This window comes from Lutra lutra, chromosome X (genome assembly GCF_902655055.1).
Source record: "Lutra lutra chromosome X, mLutLut1.2, whole genome shotgun sequence".
In the NCBI taxonomy this organism is placed as follows: domain Eukaryota; kingdom Metazoa; phylum Chordata; class Mammalia; order Carnivora; family Mustelidae; genus Lutra; species Lutra lutra.
In genome coordinates, this window is record NC_062296.1 from 98,747,277 (window position 1) to 98,761,779 (window position 14,503).

At 52.9% G+C, this 14,503-nt stretch overlaps 1 protein-coding gene across 3 annotated transcripts in view; it reads left to right on the forward strand.

Moving 5' to 3' along the window:
• P2RY8 (P2Y receptor family member 8) overlaps nucleotides 1-14,503 on the forward strand; it is a 40,860-nt gene that overhangs the window by 18,806 nt on the left and 7,551 nt on the right. For 2 of the 3 annotated variants that reach the window (XR_007124728.1, XM_047715381.1), the window contains exon 1: nucleotides 827-1,020. The exons of the other annotated variant lie outside the window; for it this stretch is intronic. The gene's annotated coding sequence lies outside the window, so the exon portion shown is untranslated. Of the gene's footprint in view, nucleotides 1-826; nucleotides 1,021-14,503 lie in introns of those variants that run through there. 3 annotated transcript variants of the gene reach the window in all.

Here is a 14,503-nt window from a genome sequence, read left to right on the forward strand (position 1 = left end):
GGTTCTGGAGGGTGACGGCCAGATTGCAAGCGCGTGTCCTTCCGTCCGTGCGTCCGTCATATGCTTCTGCGATACCTAGAATGCCTGCTTCTGTTCAAAACCCCAGTCCCAAAGAGACCCAGGTAGGGCTCAGGCTGGGAGGCTGAGACCCAGGCAGGGCTGAGGCTGGGAGGCTGAGACCCAGGCAAGGCTGAGGCTGGGAGGCTGAGACCCAGGCAAGGCTGAGGCTGGGAGGCTGAGACCCAGGCAAGGCTGAGGCTGGGAGAGTGAGACCAGGCAAGGCTGAGGCTGGGAGTGTGAGATCCAGGCTTTACCTCCTTAAAGACCCCGTGTGCAAATACACTGACATTCTGAGTTCCTGGGGGTAATGGTTCGGTTGTGTGAGGTGCGGGGGGCGGGCGAGGCACACAATTCAGCTCATAATGGGATAAAACTCAGAAAATGGACTATAGACCAGCAGCTTCCTTGGCATTAACAAGCCCTGGGAGTGAGGGTTCGGATCATTACCGTGAACAGCTGTTTACAAAGTAAAACAAAACGGTATAAAATGTATCCAGAGGAAACCGCACGGCAACGTGTCCCCTGTCCTCTCCACCAAGTCAGCCCCCGCAAGTCGAACCCCTGACTACGTTCTGGCGAAGATTTTTGTTGTTGTTGTTTTATAAATACCATTTTTTCTAATGTAAACTTTGAAAAAATCTGTGAAATCCCCAGCACGGACGGACGGCGCCCTGCCCCCTCCCTGCCCAGGAGCCCGCTGTGAAAAAGAGGAACCTTTCACAACCTTTGTGTGTTTAATTAAATCTGCAGATGACGGGTTGCCGTTACGAGCAGGCGGCTGGGTCCCCTGGGGGGCCGGGGACCGTGTCGACTTTGCTGGGGGGGGGGGGGGTTGGCGCGGATGAACCGCCACGGGGTCCTTTCTCTGAAGGGACAGTCGCCTGGGCACCAGCGTTAAGGGTCCCCACCGCGCGCCGGTCAGACCAGCTCCGCGGGGACAGCTCGTCCAGGACCGTCGCTGTAAGTCACGGGACCCGAGGAGGGGGGCACGCAAGCCTGGGTCGCAACCCCGGAGAGGCAGGGCAGACCCCAGGCGAGGGGATGCCGCCGTCCACCTAAAGATGCTGCTGGACCGCGGGGCTGGTGGTCCGCTCCTTTGGGGGCGTGTGCTGTGAGAACCTTGGCCGCCCCAGGGTCCTACCCACGATTTATGGGGTGCACAGGGTGGGCGCAGAGCCTGCCGCAGGGTCCCAGGCCTCGGGTGGAGGGCCGGCAGGTCAGGGCTCCGCAGCAACCCCTCGTCCTTGCACATCTCGGGACGCGCAAACCAGGCAACGGCTCAGCGTCTCGTGCGTTTTAGCGCAACTGCCCTCACCGGCGCCCCGTGTCCCTCCGCCGGCCGCTGTGCTCTAGTCCCGTCACCAAGGCCACTCCGTCCCTCCCCACACGCGAGCTCGCCGTCTTCAACGTCTCATCCCGGAGACGTGTCATCCCAACGTCCCTGGGATGAGACGTTGGAGCTGCACACCTGCCTTCAGTGCTTTCTTTTTCTTTTCTTTTTTTGGTTACGGTTTCACAGGGGGGAGGCCTGTTGTTCTCGGTTTGTAGGTGTTGTCGTTGACATGGACGAACGGCTGACGGCCGTGCGGGCCCCTGTCGCCAGGGTTCTGTGCAGGGACTCTGTGACCTCCGACAAGGCAGGCGCTGGTGTGTGGGGCTACCGTGGAATGACTGTGTGTCGGCTGAGGCGGGAGCCGCAGTGTCCCCCGCTCAAATCCGCCTCCTCTGCCATTCTGTCCCCCAACGGGGTGGGGGGCACGTCGGCTCCTAATGGGTGAGGAACAGCTCTTGGGGTGGCACACGAGACACTTGACTCAAGGTGGAAATTGTCTAACTGGGTAGTTAGGGATTTCAGGACAGCTTCAGGCACGGCTCGATCCAGGAGTGTAAATGTCGTCAGCTCCTGCTCTCTCTTGCCCTCTCTCTCCCGTCCGCTATTTCAGCTCGACTGTGGGTTTAGGGTCTCTTGAGGAAGTCTGCTTGCCCTATGTGCAAGGAAAGAGATTCCCTGGCATGCTGAACCCCCTCTTTGGAAAGCAGAACTCAAAGGGACCAGCCTGTCTTGATGGTTGTGTTGCTCATACCAGGGTCAGATGAGGCTAAGTCTTGGGGAAGTCCCCAGGAACGCAGTGATGGGACTCTGGGGTGGGACACGCTTGGGCCGCATCTCGCACGTGTGGGACGCACAGTCCTGTGGACCACAAAGCTCAGAGTGGGACTGACTGCAGGGGAGGAAAGGGGGCTGGACACCAGGCTCTGCTGCAGCAGGGGGACAGCAGGGGGGAGCTGGACACTGCAGGGGACAGCAGGGGGACGAGAGGGGGAGCTGGACACTGCAGGGGACAGCAGTAGACGGGCAGGGGTTGGACACTGAGGGGACAGCAGTAGACGGGCAGGGGTTGGACACTGCAGGGGACAGCAGTAGACGGGCAGGGGTTGGACACTGCAGGGGACAGCAGTAGACGGCAGGGCAGGGTTGGACACTGCAGGGAACAGCAGTAGACGGGCAGGGATTGGACACTGACGGGACAGCAGTAGACGGGCAGGGTTTGGACACTGCAGGGGACAGCAGTAGACAGCAGGGCAGGGTTGGACACTGCAGGGAACAGCAGTAGACGGGCAGGGATTGGACACTGCAGGGGATAGCAGTGGACGGCAGGGCAGGGTTGGACACTGCAGGGGACAGCACAGGGGAGCAGACGGTGCAGGCTGCTCTGTCAGCGGGACGGCAGGCCATGTCCGAGGAGCCGGGGCAGGAGCCCCAGGGGGCAGGAGGGGCTCTGGGCGAACATGTGCACCGACCCCTCCTTCCTTCCGTTCACACGTCCACACGTTCACGCTGCCCTTTATGGACCGCGTCCTGCGTCCTCCATCCCTCCTCTCACTCATCCATGCGTCCGTGCATCCCTCTCTGTGCGCAGACGGGGACCTCCGTGTGCCATTCACTCCCTCCGTCTGCATTGCAGGAGGTCGCCCGTGTGTCCGGGTCTAAACACAGGACAGAGCTGCGCGTCTCCCGGGCCTGGCCTGTAGGACTGCAGCCCTCACCGACCCCAGCCAGCGGTCACGGTGCCCTCCCCTGTGATGCGCGCGGCCGCTCCGAGAGGCCTGGGTGCTTGCTGGTCAGCGGGCAAAGACCAGCAACGTGGGCGCGATCCTCCAGGCCTCTGCCAGTCCCAGGGGTGAGGGGCCGCATCAGCAGACACACAGACGGGTCATGATGGGGGCACTCGGGGAGCAGGCGGGCTCGGCCAAGCCATTCTGCTTCCACGTGAACCAAGAGGCTCCTGGGGGGCTCCCCAGACAGGGGACGCTGCCGACACCCTCTCTCTCTTCTGTCCCCGTGTTCTGACATGTGCCCATGCTCGAGACTCACAGCCCCAAACGGCAGGTGTGAACTCACCTGGGGGATCACGGCCAACAGTCTCCAGTGAGGATAGCTCCCTGCATGAGGGAAAACCATGGCTGGTCATACATGGTGCAGGCCATGGTCTCGGGCCAGCCCCCTCTGCTCCTCAGCACATAGCGTGGCCCCAGACACAGGGACAGCAGACGCTGAGATGGGACAGCTGGACCCAGGGCAGGAGCAGGGCTCACCCAGAAACACCGCAGACATGGTCCGAGGGCTTGGAGTTGCTCGGCCCGAGCCAGAGAGAAACTGTCTGCGGCCTTGAGACAGAAGGAAATGAAAACAGTAGGAGCCCCTGGGAACCCTGAACCCACAAACGCCGGCTTCCCGGGGAAAGTGTTATGTCATGAGTGAAGGTGGCTGTTGTCACCCCTTCCTCCTAACACAGGTCCCACTGCGGGTGCAAAGGGCCGCGGCAACCACAGGCCAGCAGACGTGGGTGGCCGGCTCCAGACACCCCACCAGTGACCCGAAGGGTGGGGACGCTGGAGAAAAAGGAGGGAAGTCTCAGAAGGTGGGGTGAGCAGGCAGCCAGGAGGACAGGAGGGCATGAGAGCCCGGTAGGACATGGGGAAGTTCAGCAGAAACGTCTTCAGGTTTTCTTCCGCCGGGGTCCCTGAGGCCTTCGTTTTTATGGACATATAATTCACATAGCACACAAGCAAGTAAATAATTCAGGGGGCATTTGGTCCATTCACAATCTCATGTGACCACTGCCTCTACCTGGTTCCAGAAGACTCTCGTTGCCCCACAAGGAGACCCCAACCCCACAGTGCAGTCCCTTCCCACACTTTCTGTGCAGCCCCAAGGGACCAGCAATCGGCTTTCTCTCTGTGGGTTTCCCATTCCCAAACATTCAGGATGTTTCATGTAAATGGAGTCACACAGAATGTGCCCTTTCTTGTCTGCATCTCTCCAGGAGCATCGTGTTTCAAGGTCTGATTACGTGGTGGCAGGTGTTGGAACGTCACTCCTTTTTCATGGTTGAGTAATATTCCGTTGTATGCATGGACCGTCTTCTGCTTCTGCATCCACCTGTCGATAGAAATTTGGGTTGTCTCTACTGTTTGGCTGCTTTGAATAGTGCTGTTATGCACATGCGTGTACATGCTTGTGTGTGGACGTGTATCTTCGTTTCTCTTGGGGTTTACCCGGGACAGAACTGCTAAGTGAGAGACAGAGAGATGAACAGATACATATAGATGAACAGATAAATGGATGGATGGATGGATGGATGGATGGATGGATGGATGGATGGATATGATAGATAATAAGATGATAGATAGATGGATGGATAGATAGAATGATGAATGATGGGTGGATAGAGATGGATACATAGATACACAGACACATAGATTGGGTGGGTGGATGGATGGATGAATGGATGGGTGGTTGGATGGATGAATGGATGATGGATGGATGGGTAGAGATAGGTAGATGATAGATAAGATAGATGATAGATAAATGGATACATGTAGCTGAACAGATAATGGATGGAAGGATGGATGGATGGATGGATGGATGGATGGATGGATGGATGGATAGATGGAAGGATGGATGGATGGATGGATGGATGGATGGATGGATGGATATGATAGATAATAAGATGATAGATGGTAGATATATAGATCAATAGATGGATAGATAAAATGATGAATGATGGGTGGGTGGAGATGGATGCGTAGATACACAGACACATAGCTGGGTGGGTGGATGGATGGATGAATGGGTGGGTGGTTGGATGGATGGTGATGGATGGATGTATAGAGATAGATAGATGATAGATAGATGGATAGATAGATAGATAGATAGATAGATAGATAACAGATATAAATGGATAGGTGCATGGACAGTCTAGATAGTGAGTGGAAACATCACAAGGCATATTCCCCCTTCTATTGCCTCGTTTCAATGCACGGTTCACCATCCTACTTGAGGAAGAACTCACGTGTTCATTGTAGCCTCCTTCAGAAGGAACCAGCCTTCATTCAGGACTTTTGGCCTCCAGAGCTGGGACAGAGAAAGTTTCCATTGTTTTAAGTCCCCAATTTGTGGTCATGTGTTCTCATAGTCATAGGAAAGCAATACTGTCCCATCTCCCATGGTGGAAACTGGGCTCACAGAGGGAGGTCCCTGGATAGGGCCATCCATCTCCCACTAAAGGAGCTGGGACTTGAACTCAGATCTTGCTAACCAACCCCCCCCCCACCACCACCAAGGCTAGGCTGATCATCACCAGGCCATCATGCCTCCATGGACACACTGTAGGGCACGCCATCAATTTCACATGGAAAAAAATATAAATGGGTCCATTTAGGGGATTTCCCCCTCCCCCAAGTCACCAGTTTTCCTTTCATTCAAGACACTGTCTCTTTGATGAAACAATAAAGTAAACATCTAACTTCCTATCAATTTTAACTGTGGATGGGGCCTTGGAGTAGATAAGTTTCAGTTAATAAGCAAGGTCTTTCTTGAGCAAGATCATGAATTGTGCATTGAAACAAGGCAAACAAAGGGAAATATTTGAGGCAAATGTGCTTCCCCTTCTCATCCATGTATCTAAACCATCCCTCCACCTATCCATCTGTATCTATCATCTACACATCTACCTGTCCCCATCATCCATCCATCATCTTTTTATCCAGTGTCCATCTATCTCTCATCCATCCATCCATCTGTCCATCTGTCTATGTATATCTACCTATCTATCCATCCATCCTTTCATCTGCCCATCTCTATCTGTTATCTATCTATTCATACTTATCATGTATCTATCTATACATCTATCATATGTATCCATCCATCCATCCATCCATCCATCCATCTGTCCGTATATATCTATCTGTTATCTGTCTACCCATCCATCATTCATTCATCCATCCATCTATCATCTATCATCTATCCATCTACCTGTCCATCTACCCATCATCCATCCATCCATTACCCATCCATCGATCATCCATCCATCCATATATATATCTATCTGTTATCTATCCTTCCACCCATCATTCACCCATCCATCCATCCATCTATGCATCTGTCCATATATATGTATCTATCTATCTGTTATTTATCTATCCATCCATCACTCATCCATCCATGATCCATCCATCCTACATCTATCTGTTTTCTATTTATCAATCTATCTATCATCTATCAGTCTGTCTATCCATCCATCCATTTATCTATCCATCTGCTCACCTGTATCTCCTTATCTGTGTATCCATGATGTATCATCTATCTATCATCTATCACGTATCTACCTACCCATATATGTATCTACCATCTATCTATTTGTCTACCACCCATCAATCTTCTGTCTATACATCCATCCATCGAACTGTATCTATCATCCATTTGCCAATCTGTCTAACCTTATACTCCATCAGCCATCTCCGTGTCTCTATTATCTATGTATTGATCTGCACACATACATAGCTCTTTTTTTAAAAGACCCTTCTCTGGACCCCAAGCCCTTCCTGGCATGACCTGGAGATGCATGACCTCTGTCTGTCTTCATTAGCATGTTAGGGGAGTTCTTCCCATCAACAAGAAAGAGGCTTAAACACCATCTGGAAAGCAGGGAAATGTGCATACCCGGGGCATGTCCCACTGAAGGGTTCCCATCCCTGGGGGTTTCAATCAAGAGGACAAGGGAAAGTGCCCATAAAGTTCAAGCAGTTGTGAGACCATCACGATGCCTTGGCTTCTCCTCAGACGTTCCTTGGACCATTTTCGCTTTGGCAGCTTTGCAGAACACGTTGGTAGAAACTGGATGGGCACCACGAGCCCCGTGGTGCTTCAACTCTCAATCTATTCACCTAGAGAAGAGATCTGAATCACGGTCTTTGAGCAGAGGAGAGCTTTAGTTCATTGCCTGTGGACCCGCTCACCCCTCTCTGCTTCCACTACTTATGCAAATCTCTCCAACGTATTCACGCCGTTCTGGTTCCGTCGTGGTGGAGGGGCCTGAAATTCCTGTTATGTGCCGTCTGCAAACTGCTACTTCCCGGCAGGTCCCCAACCCCCAGGCCGGCTGGGTTTTCTTTCACAGAATGGCTGTTCACGTTAATTAATGTGTGCCTGTGGTCACTTCCTGCCTCACAGACGGAGCCTGCTTTGGCAGGCACCCCTCAGACGGAACTGCTCAGGAACATGTGCGTAGGGGGTACGGCTTGAAAAATGGAAAAAAAAAAAAACCCAACAACAACCACCAACCATGTAATGCAAACAGAAAGCAAGGGGCTTGTTGCATTTTAGAGATTCTGGTCTCTGGTTGGCGAGGGAGCCCTTTGCTTGTGTCCCACTCTAGGAAAAAGACACAGGCGAGGAACCGCGAACACGGCTGCCGTCTCGCAGGAGGTGGCGATTAAAATCTGCATGCACCCCACCGGCGTTTAGACAGACAATGGCATGCAAATCACCCATAATTTACAGCGCACCTGGGTTGTGCAATGCAGAGGGAAATAGAACACAGAGCGATAAGACCATCACGTGCCCATGTGTGCTTAGCGGGAAGAGCTCTTGCACTGTGATCTGAGCAGACGGACGGCCCCCCGTCTTCCACCGCCAGCCTCGCCCACCAGCTGTCCCCATGACTGCGGCTCAGCCCCTCTCTCTGAAGTCTGAGAGCACACTGTTCGCTCAGAGGCGATGCAGCAGTAACGTGAGACTCGGGTCTGCAGAGATCCGGGACCTTGAAGCGTGGAGGTATTGGCAGTACCCTGTCACCCTTGAAGACGCAGTGACAGGTGCAAGGTGGCCAGGAGGCCCCTGGTGATGCAAACGCCCACTTAGAAGGGCCCCTTGTGGACGGAGAACCGTTCCCCAGCCTTACCAGACTTTGCTGTTGGCAGTGTTTTTAGACCCCAGTCATTTCGATACCTGTCTCGTGGCATCTCATTGTGGGGCTAACGTGCATTTCCCTGATGACACACCATGGGTGGGACCTTTCAGTAGGCTTCCAGGACATTCCTATGTCTTCTTTGGTGAGCTATGGGTTCCGACCTGTAGCCCATGATTCACATGGGGCTGGTTGTTCTCATGTAGTTGAGTTTTAACAATTCTTTGTGAATTTCAGATATATAGATATGTATGTGTGTGTGTGTTTATACAAATATACATATTTTTTAGCTATGTCTCTGGAAGACACCTTCTCTCACTCTATGGCTTGTATTCATGTGCTCTCAACATTGTCTTTTCCAGAGCAGAAGTTTTTAAGTTTCATGAATTCCGACGTATCCATTATTTTTTCATGCATCGTGCCTTTGGCGATCTAAGAAGTGATCCCCGTGTCCAAGGTTATCTAGATTTTGTTCCATGTTAATTTGTAGATGTTTTATAGTTTTCACATTTTACACAAAGGTCTGTGACCCCCTTTGAGTTCTTTTGAGTCTGTGTCTAGATTCTTAGTTTTTGAGGTTTTGAGGGGGGCGGTTTGTTGCTTCGTTTGTTTTTTGGGGTTTTGTATATGGATGTCCAGTTGTTCTAGTAGCATCTGTTGAAGAAATTATCTTTGCTTCAGGTTATTGCCCTTGCCTTTTTTGTCAAAGTCAGTTGACTATACTTACGGGGCTGTTCCTGGGCTCTCATGCCATCCCATGGGTCCATTTCTCCACTGTTCAGCTAATACCGTGCTGTCTTCATTGCCGTAGCTTTATAGGAAGTCATGAATCCCACTCGTGTTAGTCACCCCTCCAACCTCTACGGTGTTGATTATTCTCATCTTTTGTCCCTCTAGATCAACTCTCAGAGCAGTTGGTCAACATCCACATCTCGTCAGGAGGTGTTAGGATTGGCGGTATCTCTCCCCTAGCCCACACAAGTCATGGCATATTAAGGCGATGGCTTGGAACCCCAGTTGGGCGAACAGTCAAGGTCCGATGGGTGAGTGAGGTCAGGGATTTCTCGGGTACCATTATTTTCTGATTTTACATTGCGTTTTCTTCGATCCCATCACTCATACATTCACTCAGCAGACAGCAGGCCTGGGTTAAGAGCAGGCATGATGACATGATTGTCATGACAATTATGAGACAGCTTGGGCAACAGCCTGAGGATGACAATTAGAAACTAAAAGACTGTGAAGGTGCTCCAAAAAGAGGGGAGAGAATGTTTTATAGTTACAGCATGGAAAAGATAGAAGGTCGCTTATACCTAAGAGAGGTGTAAAAATACAGAACACATCATGGGAAAGATCTTGTGGCATAAAGATATAAAACGTTAATGCAACATGAAACACCACCAACAAAATTTAAAGTTGGGTGGGTGGATGGATGGATGAGTAGGTGGATGGATAGATGAATGATAGAAGATATAGAAGATATAGATGGAGGGATGGAAGGAGAGAGGAAGGAAGGCAAGCATGGATGGATGGATGGATGTACAGACGGACAGATGGGCAAATGGATGGATAAGTAGATGGATGGATGGATATATATAGATAGATATGATGGATTGATGGGTGGATGGATGGATGATAGATAAATGGTAGATAACAGATGAACAGATAGATAAACTGATACAGATGGGCAGACGGACAGATAAATGGGTGGATGGACAGATAGATTGATACATAGATACATAGAGAGATGATAGATAGATAGATGATATGGATGGATGGATGGGTTTTTGATAAACATGGGATGGATGGATGGATGATAGATAGATGATACATAATGGATGAACAGATAGATAAACTGATACAGATGGGCGGGTGGATAGATAAATGGGTGGATGGATGGATAGATTGATACATAGATACATAGAGGGATGATAGATGATATGTATGAATGGATGCATGGATGGATGATATGGATGGATGGATGGATGGATGGATGGAGAGAAGAAGGGAGACTGGGATTGTCAGATGGATGGATAGATAGATAGATAGATAGATAGATAGATAGATGACCCTGGGGTGGGATGTCCTATGGACTGCAGGATGTTGAGCAGCACCCCTGGTCTCTATACACCAGACAGCAGTATCATTCCCATCCCCACCCGGTGGTGACAACCAAAATTGTCTCCAGATGTCATCAAATGTCTGGTCTAGCAAAGTATCCCAGGTGAGAACCTTTACCCCCAGGTTATGTATATTGTCCCCCGCCCCCGCAGTACCATCTAGATGACCTGTCCTTTTTCTGAATCAATAATCAAAATGTTTCTGTCCTGTTCCATGCAGTTCCTGAACCTGCTGGTGGCTCCTCACATCTCTCTGTTTCCCTTGACTCCTACCCTTTCCATGCCTTATCTTTTCTTAGAGGCTCTTCCCTTTCTTTAATGTAGAATGATCATGGTTCCTATCATTTCTTTAGCTTGATGGAGTGTGTCAACGAAACCCCTTCCCTCCTTTTTTGTGTATTAGCTTCCCAGAAATTTTCTGTATCAAATTACCCCAAACTGGGGGCTCAGACAAGATAAATGTATTCTCCCTTATCTCTGGGGACCAGAGTCTGAGACCAAGGTGCCAGCAGGACTGGTTCCCTCCAGAGCATCTCGGGGAGAGTCTGTTCCATACCTCTTCTGTCTTCAAGTGGTTGCTGGCAATCCAGGGTGTTCTTTGACTTATAGGAACATCACCTCTGTCTCTGTCTCTGCCTCCATCTCCATGTGGCCTCCTCCCCGTGTGCCTGCCTGTGTCCAAATGTCTCCTTTCTGTAAGGACGTCAGGCGTAATGGAGTCAGGTCCCATCCTGCTCCAGAAATACCTCTTCTTAATTTAACAACTTGCACAGGCTCTATTTCTAACTGAGGTCACATTCTGAGGTATGGGGAATTGGGATGACATACAAATTTGAGGGAGTTACATCTCAGCCCATGGCAACCACTCACTTTCTTGTGTCTTTGGTGAGCTGCCCACAGTTGACCAGAAAACCCAATGCAGCTTCCTGTCTGGGTCGCTTCACAAACATTGCTCACGTCCTGGGGCTGTGGGCAAGAAGGCGGTCCCTCAGACCAGGCTGGTGATGGGGTACACAGCTCCCTGGAGCTTATGTGTCAATGGCCAGAACTTCTGGGTGTCATGGTCAGATTACAAACCATAGTCTTGCTTCCTCTACGTCTGCAGGCTGGGCATCCTGCGGAGTCCTCTCTCCAAGGAGGTCCCTCGGCACTAGCAGGGATATCCCTGTACTCAGGAGCATTGCCCTGGGATGAGTGAGGGTCAGCAGCAGCTGGCTAGAGGGAGGGTCTCAGGGGGGTGGCACTCATGCTGATGACACCCCAAGACAAGGCCGTCCTGATGGATGCTTAATGGGTTCTGTTTGTTAATTGAAGACGGGGGACCCAGGAAATGCTACAAACAGCTCTTACGAATGTTCTCCTCCTGGACACCTCCACAGTGGGCTGAATGGGGGTCCCCAAAACACATGTCCCCCAGAACCTAGGAATGTGATTTGCCTGGAAATAGGGTCTTTGCAGATGGGATTCATGAAGGATCCGAGATGCATTCATTCTTGATCAGGGTGGTCCTAAATCTAATGACAGGGGTCCTTATAAGATGCAGAAGAGGAAACACAGACACAGAGGAGAAGCCACATGAGGACGGACGCAGGATTGGGAGGGACGCGGCCACCAGCCCAGGGATGCCTGGAGCCCCCAAAGCTGGAAGAGGCAGGAAGGACCCTTCTCCTGGTGCCTCTGGAGGGAGCTCGGCTCTGCCCCACCTGCAGTGGTCCTGCCCCGCCTGGATCTCAGCAGCCCTGCCCCGCCTGGATGTCAGACTTCTGGTCTCCAGAGCTGGGGGAGGATGCATCCTTGGGACTTTAACTCCCCCGCTCATGGTCACTTATTAGGACTGCTCCAGGACACGCATGCAGTAACGGACCTAGCTAACAATGTTGACAGAGCACAGCACACCTTACAATGTGTTTTCTCTTCCTTGGGTCACACCACACCACAGCAAGCCTCTGAGGAGAACAGTTGAGGAGGAGACTGGAGGTCCAGGTGGGGACACCACCCTGGGCACTCTCCGTGCTGCGAGGCACCAGTGCTTCCCACGTGTGGTGGCAGCTGCACCAAGCTCGGCTCGGCCCAGGATCAGAGTCTGGTGACCAAGACCCCAAGAGAAGCAGAACCTTGCCCATGCCATGCTCATCCAGGCAGGGCTGCCAGGAGCTCAGCCCATGTGTGCCTGATGACTAAACGTTCTCCTATGTGACAAAAGGCACTTCCCATCTGCATTCTCCAACAGCACCATGTCTCCAAAGCTGTAGCATTTTGTGGGGGCTGTCGGAGTCTCCCAGGGCCACCATAACAAAGCACCACAAAAGCCCAAGACAGTGCCGGGGGCTGGCTCGTGGCCTCCTGTCCTCACAGTGAGCTCAGCACCTGGGACAGCCCCCAGCATGCAGGAAACAAGAGTCGTGACCCTGAGAGAAGACGCCGGGGACCCAGAAAGACCCCCGTGCTCAGCCTTCAAGTGGGGGGTCCGATGCTGGGTGCAAAATCCATAACATTGTTCACAATCACCAAAAAGCAGAAACAACCCAACTGTCCATCCACGGAGGGACAGAGGAACCACATGGGGGTCCATCCCAGGGGGGAACAGGACTCAGCCATGAGAAGGACCAAAGTCCTAACACTTGCTGACCCATGAATGGAACTTGAAGTCATGATGGTCAAGCAGACACTGAAAGCCACAGACAGTGCGCATCCCACGTCCCTCAAATGCTCCCGACAGGCTCGTCCGCCAACATAGCAACTGGGTGCACGGTCACCCGGGGTCTCAGATCAGGGAGGCGTGGGGCCGGGGGCCAGCGAGAACGGGGGCGACGGTTCTGCGGTGCGCAGGATTTCCCCTAGGGCCGCTCAGAACGTCGTGGGACGGCTTTACGCCGATGTTTGCACATCTCTGAGTGTCTTCAGAAACCACAGAACTGTCCACTTTAAACGGCTGAACTTGACAATATGTAAATCATATGTCAGAAGAGCTGTGAGGAGCCGTCCCGGGGAGGAGAGCAGTGGCCCGCCGTGCCCTCGGACCAGCCCGCGCTTCCTGGGAGGCGGAGGGCGACGGGCCACCCGGGCCGCGTCCCTCTCATGACACCTCCGTTCAAACCACAAGCGCGTTTCAGAGCAGCCCGGTCTGCCAGAGCTGATTTCTTTATTAATCACCCGTGGCGCTCAGCAGGCGGCCACACGGCCCAGACGCCTCCAGGGGGGCCGCCGCCGGGGCTCAAGGAGTGCAGACGGGGCTGAGTGCCCTCCTGGGGTGACTCACGGGGGACGCGGGGGCCGACGGGCACAGGGGGCTGCACCGTGGAGCATCTGCTCCTGCTATCCCCCATCACACTCGTCTGCTTTCCACCCTGATGCACACCATGCAAATACGCACGATAACAAGCAGCCACCTGGACGGGGGACAATGGACGCCCACGTCCCTTGGTCTGTAAGCGGAACAGGAAACAGTTTCCCCCCGTGCCGCCCCGTGCTGGGAAGACCACGGCACCGTCCTGCGTGGAACGTGCACTTTCCTGCCTGTCCTCGTGGGCACCAGGACGTCCGCTCACGGGCTGTGGACACGTCTCCAGGATGCACACGTCCCCGGAGCACACAGCAACATCCTCACTCACGCTCTGCACCCGGCAGGTTCTGGGTGTCTGCCCTCCCCCACGTGTGTCCCTCCATGGCACCCATGGAGATCCCAAGGACCACGGATCCCTCTGTCTCCTGACACCGTGCGTGGACCCAGATGGCCCCTGGGTGACCGTGCAACGCACACCTGAGCGTACCTGAGAGGAACAGAAAGCACTGAGCTCAACGTGGGACCCGGGGCCATTTGTAAACCGGTTCGAGGAACCTCCCGGATGCCGGTGGCAGATGGCAAGTCCTCGAGGCAGGAAGAACGTCCGCTCAGGCCCGCGGGTTGAGATCTGCAAAGGCTTTGAAGGCGGCGTGCCGGCCTCTCCGAGACATGCACCCCGCACGTCCTGCTGGTGGACACTCCCAGAACAGCGTCCCCTAGGACAAAACGGCCGACACCCAGACTAGCTGGTGTCCTTGATGCAGGGCCCACCCCAGGGGCCGAGAGCG